The sequence below is a fragment of the Haliotis cracherodii genome, unplaced genomic scaffold, assembly GCF_022045235.1.
Source record: "Haliotis cracherodii isolate W230 unplaced genomic scaffold, xgHalCrac1.p SCAF_7, whole genome shotgun sequence".
NCBI lineage: Eukaryota > Metazoa > Mollusca > Gastropoda > Lepetellida > Haliotidae > Haliotis > Haliotis cracherodii.
Window position 1 is genome coordinate 60480114 of NW_027266330.1, and position 6710 is coordinate 60486823.

Below are 6710 nucleotides of genomic sequence, written 5' to 3' on the forward strand. Positions count from 1 at the left end.
GTGATACTGATAAACTTATTATACTTTTTAGATATTATGAATATTGTACAGCCAAAAACTGCTTTTATTTCTCCAACGCAGAAAAATATTTTATATGGCTAGTGACCAGTAGTATATTTTATATACTTATATGTACTGTTATATGTATCTTTGTAAATAGTTTTGTGAGGTGAGACTAAAATAAATAATCTGTCAGTCTGTCTACAAAGAAACAGATTAAACGAGTTAGCCGATAATAAAGTTCTACACAAACTGTCAATTGTGTTTATGTATGTGTAGCTAAAATTGTTTTTTGTGTAACATTACAATTTTACAAGTACTGAAATATTGGATAAAACGTTCTTACTATTGCATTAGTTTTACGCGTCCACAAGAGGTGATATGACGGTGATTCATGGGATTTAAGTGTAGAGGGCAATGACGAACCCTTGAATTTAATCACAAAGACATTATTAAAGTATGCAAGGTATCTAAAAATCAAAATCAAAATCAAAATCTTCCATTGTATTCATTCTTTACGTATGTGAACATCTACCACCGACGGCGAAATCATTTGAGTAAACAATTCAGGGGATTAACCTTGTGTTTTGAAATATGATTTACATGTAGTCGCACTGAAGAGTAGATACTTCTTATTTTAATTTGTACACGAGCGCTTATTTGTCACCAACAAGTGACAAATATCAGATTGCCAGGTTAGGTAAAATCTGAAGTCATTCTTTTGTCTCTGTCCGCCCACAGAAAACACAATCAATTTTCCTTACAACAAGAAGACGACAGAATACTGATAAACGATACAGTAATCACACAAATATGCCAACCCTACATATGAGATATGCACAAACAAGTTTGAAAAAAATAATACAAGCCTGAACGACAAATGACACATTTAAAACATTATTCTTTCATTAAAATGTGAGTCAACGTTGAGACATAAGTATTGAAATGTCTTCTCTTTCCATAAACATATGTAATTACATCATATGTTGGGCATTTGCAGTAACTATATATACTAAAGTTGACATGTAAAAACAAAAACGATGTTATAACATGAGACGCTGAGGTCGTTGCTGCATTTTCACGATCACGTTGCCAACTTAGCTGTCATGGTTTTAACGCTTAGAGTTTCCACGCATTACATTTGATGTAGTTTGATGTATAATACATTTTTTAATTTGTAATCATATACCACCGACGGTGATTTATTTTGAGCAATCATCAATTTGGGGATAAATCTACTGTGTTTTGAAATGTGATTTAAATGTAGTCCAACTGAAGAGTAGAAACCTATTGTTATAATTTGGACATGAGCACTTATGTGTCACCGACGGTGATATATTTTTAATAACAAATTTGAGATTGGCAGGAAAGGTTAAATCACAGTCCACAGAAAACGCAATCCATTTTCGTGATAAGAAGATGGGGAAGAAGAAACAATGCTGATACAACGATACAATAATCACACAAATATGCAGACAGTATGAGCTATATGAAGCCGAATGAAAAGAATAAAACAAGCATGTGTCTAGCCTATTGACAACTGTTGACACACTTCGAACATTATATGTTCATTAAAAAATGAGTCAATATTGAAATAAAAGTATTGAAATATCTGCTCTTTTGCATTCCTTAAGCAGCATTTGTAATATATGTTATTACGTCCTACGCTTGGCATTTGCATCCACTGTGTATACTGAAATTGATATGTTAACACAAAAACGATGCTGTAACATAAGAATCCGAGGTTGTTGCTACATAGCAATCACACTGAATACTTGGCTGTCATGGTGTTAAAACTAACAGTTTCTACGCGTTACATGTGAGTGTTGTATTAGGACAAGCCTCGTGGCGTCTGAAGCCAATGAGTAAGCCTCGGGCTTCAGAGCAGCAGTGTGTTTTCTGTCATTGTAAAGGAGCCTGTTTCCCTACAAACTGAGAAATATATCAAACGATTTGGCAGATAATAAAGTTCTACGCAAATTATTATTGTTTTTTTATATGTAGTTCAAATTGCTTTTGAGTTATATTACATTTTTACAAGTACTGAACTGTTTTATAAAACGTGTTTACATTTACATTAGTTTGATACGTCCACAAGAGGGAATAAGATGGCGATTCATTGGGATTCAAGTGTAGAGAGCAATGACGAACCCTTGAATTTAATCACACCAAAAATTATTTAGACCTATCTATCTATCTAAATGTTTGCGTTTTACATGAACATATACAATTACATGCTAAACTTGGCATTTGCAGTAACTGTTTATACTAAAGTTGATATGTTAGAACAAACACGTTGCTATAACATAAGATCCTGAGGTCGTTGCTACATTTTCTCGATCACATTGCATACCTGGCCATCATGGCTTAAACACTAACAGTCTCCATGTTTGTAGTTTAGTCTGTCAGGTATACATTTGTTGGCAACATAACGCATTATTAGCCGTTAGATGTTAGTTACAATTACTGTGTGTGTGTGTTTCAAGTAAAAGGGGTTGAGATTAGTTTTATAGTTTCGCCGTAAAGCCCTGAATATAATAGCTGATTGAATAGCTGTTAGCTAGCAATTAGTACAATTAATTACTACCACATTCTAATCAGAGAAATAAATACGGAGTGATTGCTGTATCAACACAAACCATGAAGCAAGTTACTGCTTGTTAAAACAACATGGCGGAGCCGGGACTACTCCAGGTCACGTGGTCCCCTAGGCCAGTGAAACGAAGGATTTATAAGAAAGGTGAATGTGGAATTGAGTCATTCAACAAACGGACACATTGAAATTTCTGTAAATTTCGACTTGTAATCTGAGTGTAACTAAAGCATGGACAGAACTGGTTCAAGACTTCTGCTTGTGGATAATGATTTCCTGGACAGTGAAAGTGGAGGTGAGTTGTGACTTAATATCACAGACATTTTTTAACAATGATATCACAGTGAACTTTTGAAATATTGAACTTAAATACAATTATTCCATGACGATTTTAGAATCCTGCTTTCTGATTTGTCTGCCAGTGGTACAGAATCTACGTTTGAACACGATTATATTGATGACCGCAAAAAAATATTTATTTGGAAAGACTTTTATCGTAAAAAAGGCTTTTGTCGCTTATATTTATATACATTGGACAAGAAAAAAATGACATAGTCAAAATTACTTGCAAAGTGAAATATTGCACACTTCATACTTCATACTTCATTCGTTCAATGTTGTACAATTGTGATGCTTCTTCGGGTGATGATGATCTCTGTATGGATATACTTGTGATGCAATTGTTGTTGTGTATTACAACGTTCACATATTTAGATTTTGCCAGCTTCCTCGGATGTTTACGTTTTCCTGCACATTTTGTGCATGTCATTTTTAGTCTAAATAAATATTGTAATTTGTTTTGCCCAGGTGAATCATCTTCTGGTTATGAATCCAGCGACTCTTCCAATATATCACGTGACTCAAGTCCCGCCCCTTCTCGCCTGCCTCACCCCTCAGCTCAGAGCCATGTGATGATCTTCAAAAGCACCTCCGGTCTTCAGGACAGCCTCGCTTATATTCTCAACATGCCCGAGCTGTGTGATGTCACGTTCCTTGTTGGCAAAGATCAAGCCCCGGTTCATGGGGTCAAGGCCATTCTAGCAACTCGTAGCCGGTAAGACTATAATGGTATAAATAATGTCAATAAAACGTGTAATTGAATTTTTAGTAACAATGTCATATAAGTCGATTTTGCTGGCAACGACATATGATAAATAGGTAACTACCATTGCTTGATGGTTGTATATGACTCTTATATCTGATTATGTATGTACAACTGTTACAGGTCTTTATATCAACTGGTCCTGCACCATCAGAGACAGTCGGAGCTGACAAAGACTACCAAGAAGAGATTCAAGAAACAGAAACCCTCTCCCTACCCGAACACGCTCGTCATCCACGTCCCTGACTACCAGGTGGAGACATTCAGAAGGTTTATCACCTTTGTGCACTCGGGGAAGGTCAAGGTCGACGTCAACCACGTTGTCGGTAGGTTATCAACAAAGGAAATAGATTGAATGTAAACGGAAAACTAAACTAGACTACTAAACCTTCAATAAAACCTTAGGAGATTAAACCCAACTATACATTGTATTACAGGTCTTCTTTGCGCATCAGAAGAGTTCCGACTTCCTGATCTCCGCACTGCTTGCACGGATTTCATTGACAGATGTCAAGGTCATGGACAGAGAGAAAAACTCGGAGCAACCGCCAGGCAGTATCCACACAAAATACCTGCTCAAAGGCTACTGGTTGAGGTATGTATTTTATAGCCACTTTTTATAATATTCGTAATTATTGAAATAATGATGTTAAGTGCTTATATGTTCAACTTAAATCAGTTATGTAATATTGTAATTCTTTGTTCTACTCTGTTACAGTTACCATGATAATGAAGCCGTGACAAAAATGCACATGATAAATGCTGACCTGAGTGAACAAGACCTGAGACCATCTATCATGCACAGAGGGTTGCTATGGATGCACCAAAACCAGAGACGGTAACCATAATCTAATGACGACAGAAGAAAGGTTACTGTCGATGCCTCTGCCTTCAGCTCCAAACGCACATGTTTAAAAGAAGAGGCAACAATCACCAATCAGAACCTGCCTTTTCACAAGTCCGATAACAGAGCAAACTAAAGAGGGTCCCACCTGCAAGACATTGTTGAAGCGTGCCCTGCGTCATCACCAGCCACGACAGCACAGTGGTCTCCCTCATCACCAGCTACGACAGCACAGTGGTCTCCTTCATCACCAGCTACGACACCACAGTGGCCTCTCTCATCACCAGCCACAACAACACAGTTGTTTCCTGATCACTGCCACGACAGCACAGTGACCTCCCTCATCACCAGCCACGACACCACAGTGGCCTCCCTCATCACCAGCCACGACAGCACAGTGGCCTCCCTCATCACCAGCCACGACACCACAGTGGCCTCTCTCATCACCAGCCACGACAACACAGTGACCTCCCTCATCACCAGCTACGACAGCACAGTGGCCTCCCTCATCACCAGTTACGACAGCACAGTGGCCTCCCTCATCACCAGCTACGACAGCACAGTGGCCTCCCTCATCACCAGCTACGACAGCACAGTGACCTCTCTCATCACCAGCCACGACACCGCAGTGGCCTCCCTCATCACCACCTGCGATGGCACAGTTACTTTAGGGCCACTGTGTAATGTTTAAATTGCAACTGAAAAATGAGATAAACCAGTGTATATCAGAGGCTGTTATGAGATGTCCTTTCAATCGTGTACATTTCACATATACGAGTTATTCTTCATATAGCATATACACTATATTGTTTATCTCTTAAAGATGGTAAGCAGAGTAACATGTTCTCACAGAGCTAAAAAAACGTTCATGCACACATACAATATCGTATGATATTAAAATATATGTTAACTTGAAATCTGTTTTTGTGTTTTGTGGTGTAATCTTTTTAAAGTATTGTTACTTTTAAAGTTTAAATATGGTACTTGTTATTACCCTGCCTGGCGCTCGGAATTAAGGGTAAAAAGTAGGACTGGTCAGTTGGGAGGCAGTATAATGTGTCAGAGTGGGGTATCGATGTTAACGTGCGGCTATATCAGTGGGCTAGCACTAGCATTGGGCTATTAACCAGGAATAAGCCCAGACTATACAAACAGCCACACACACATGCATGCACGTCGCTGTATGAGTGACAAATTTTGAACGCCACGTTTAACCCCACATCACCTCATCATGACTGTGTGACCAGTGCCACCTTCCGGATTAAGACATATCTGGACTAACGGTTAACAAGTAGTTTATTGTCTATAGAAAAAAGAAGACAAATCGTGTTGTTAATGTTCCCCAACTAACACAGGAAGCGACCACAACATCCATCCATGTTATCTAAGAGACGCATTGGTCAGTTAAACAGCAAGTATCGGATAGATCATGCTAGCGCTGTACCTTTCTTACGCAAATGTAATCTAAAATCAGCGTTACAATTACAACCAGATAAAGAACCTTATTTTCGAAAGTAGTACTATAAAATACTTTTCAAATTCGTAAAAATGTCGTGTATATTTCGGTCAATTGCAAGATTTGCAGAGCATGGCGTCTTACTTTATTTCAGTTTATTTCTACTTTGTGGTATTATATTTTTAATATTGTCGTTGTTGTTGTTGTTTTTATTATTATTATTATTATTACAGATTATAATAACAAATGCAGCAAAGAGGGTTTGGGTGATCCTGGCACAGTCAGGCTGGTTAGGCTCATCATCAGCTCAGGGCCCTTGCCCCTCTGCACGCAGCCCAGACAGGGAATGGGACTTCTCCCAGGAAGTGCTGCCTAATCAAACCCACCCAGAACTTTTCGGAGAATGTGAAGACTCCCCAACACGGCAGCCTTCTGCATTATCTGCATATTTGCCATGTTTTTCCTCAATCTTGTCAATCACATAAGTGTCAACAGGGACAGAAAGTTCATGATGATGATGATGATGACAATATTATGATTATTATAACTATATATGTTATTGCAACTCTTCGCGATATATTTTATTGACTGTATTGTTTTGCATTTTAGGCCTGTACACCATATATCTACGTCCTGTGATATTGTATGTTCACGTGACACTTTAAAACAATATTCTTGTTCTTATTCTTATCCTTATTCGTTAACTGATGTTACG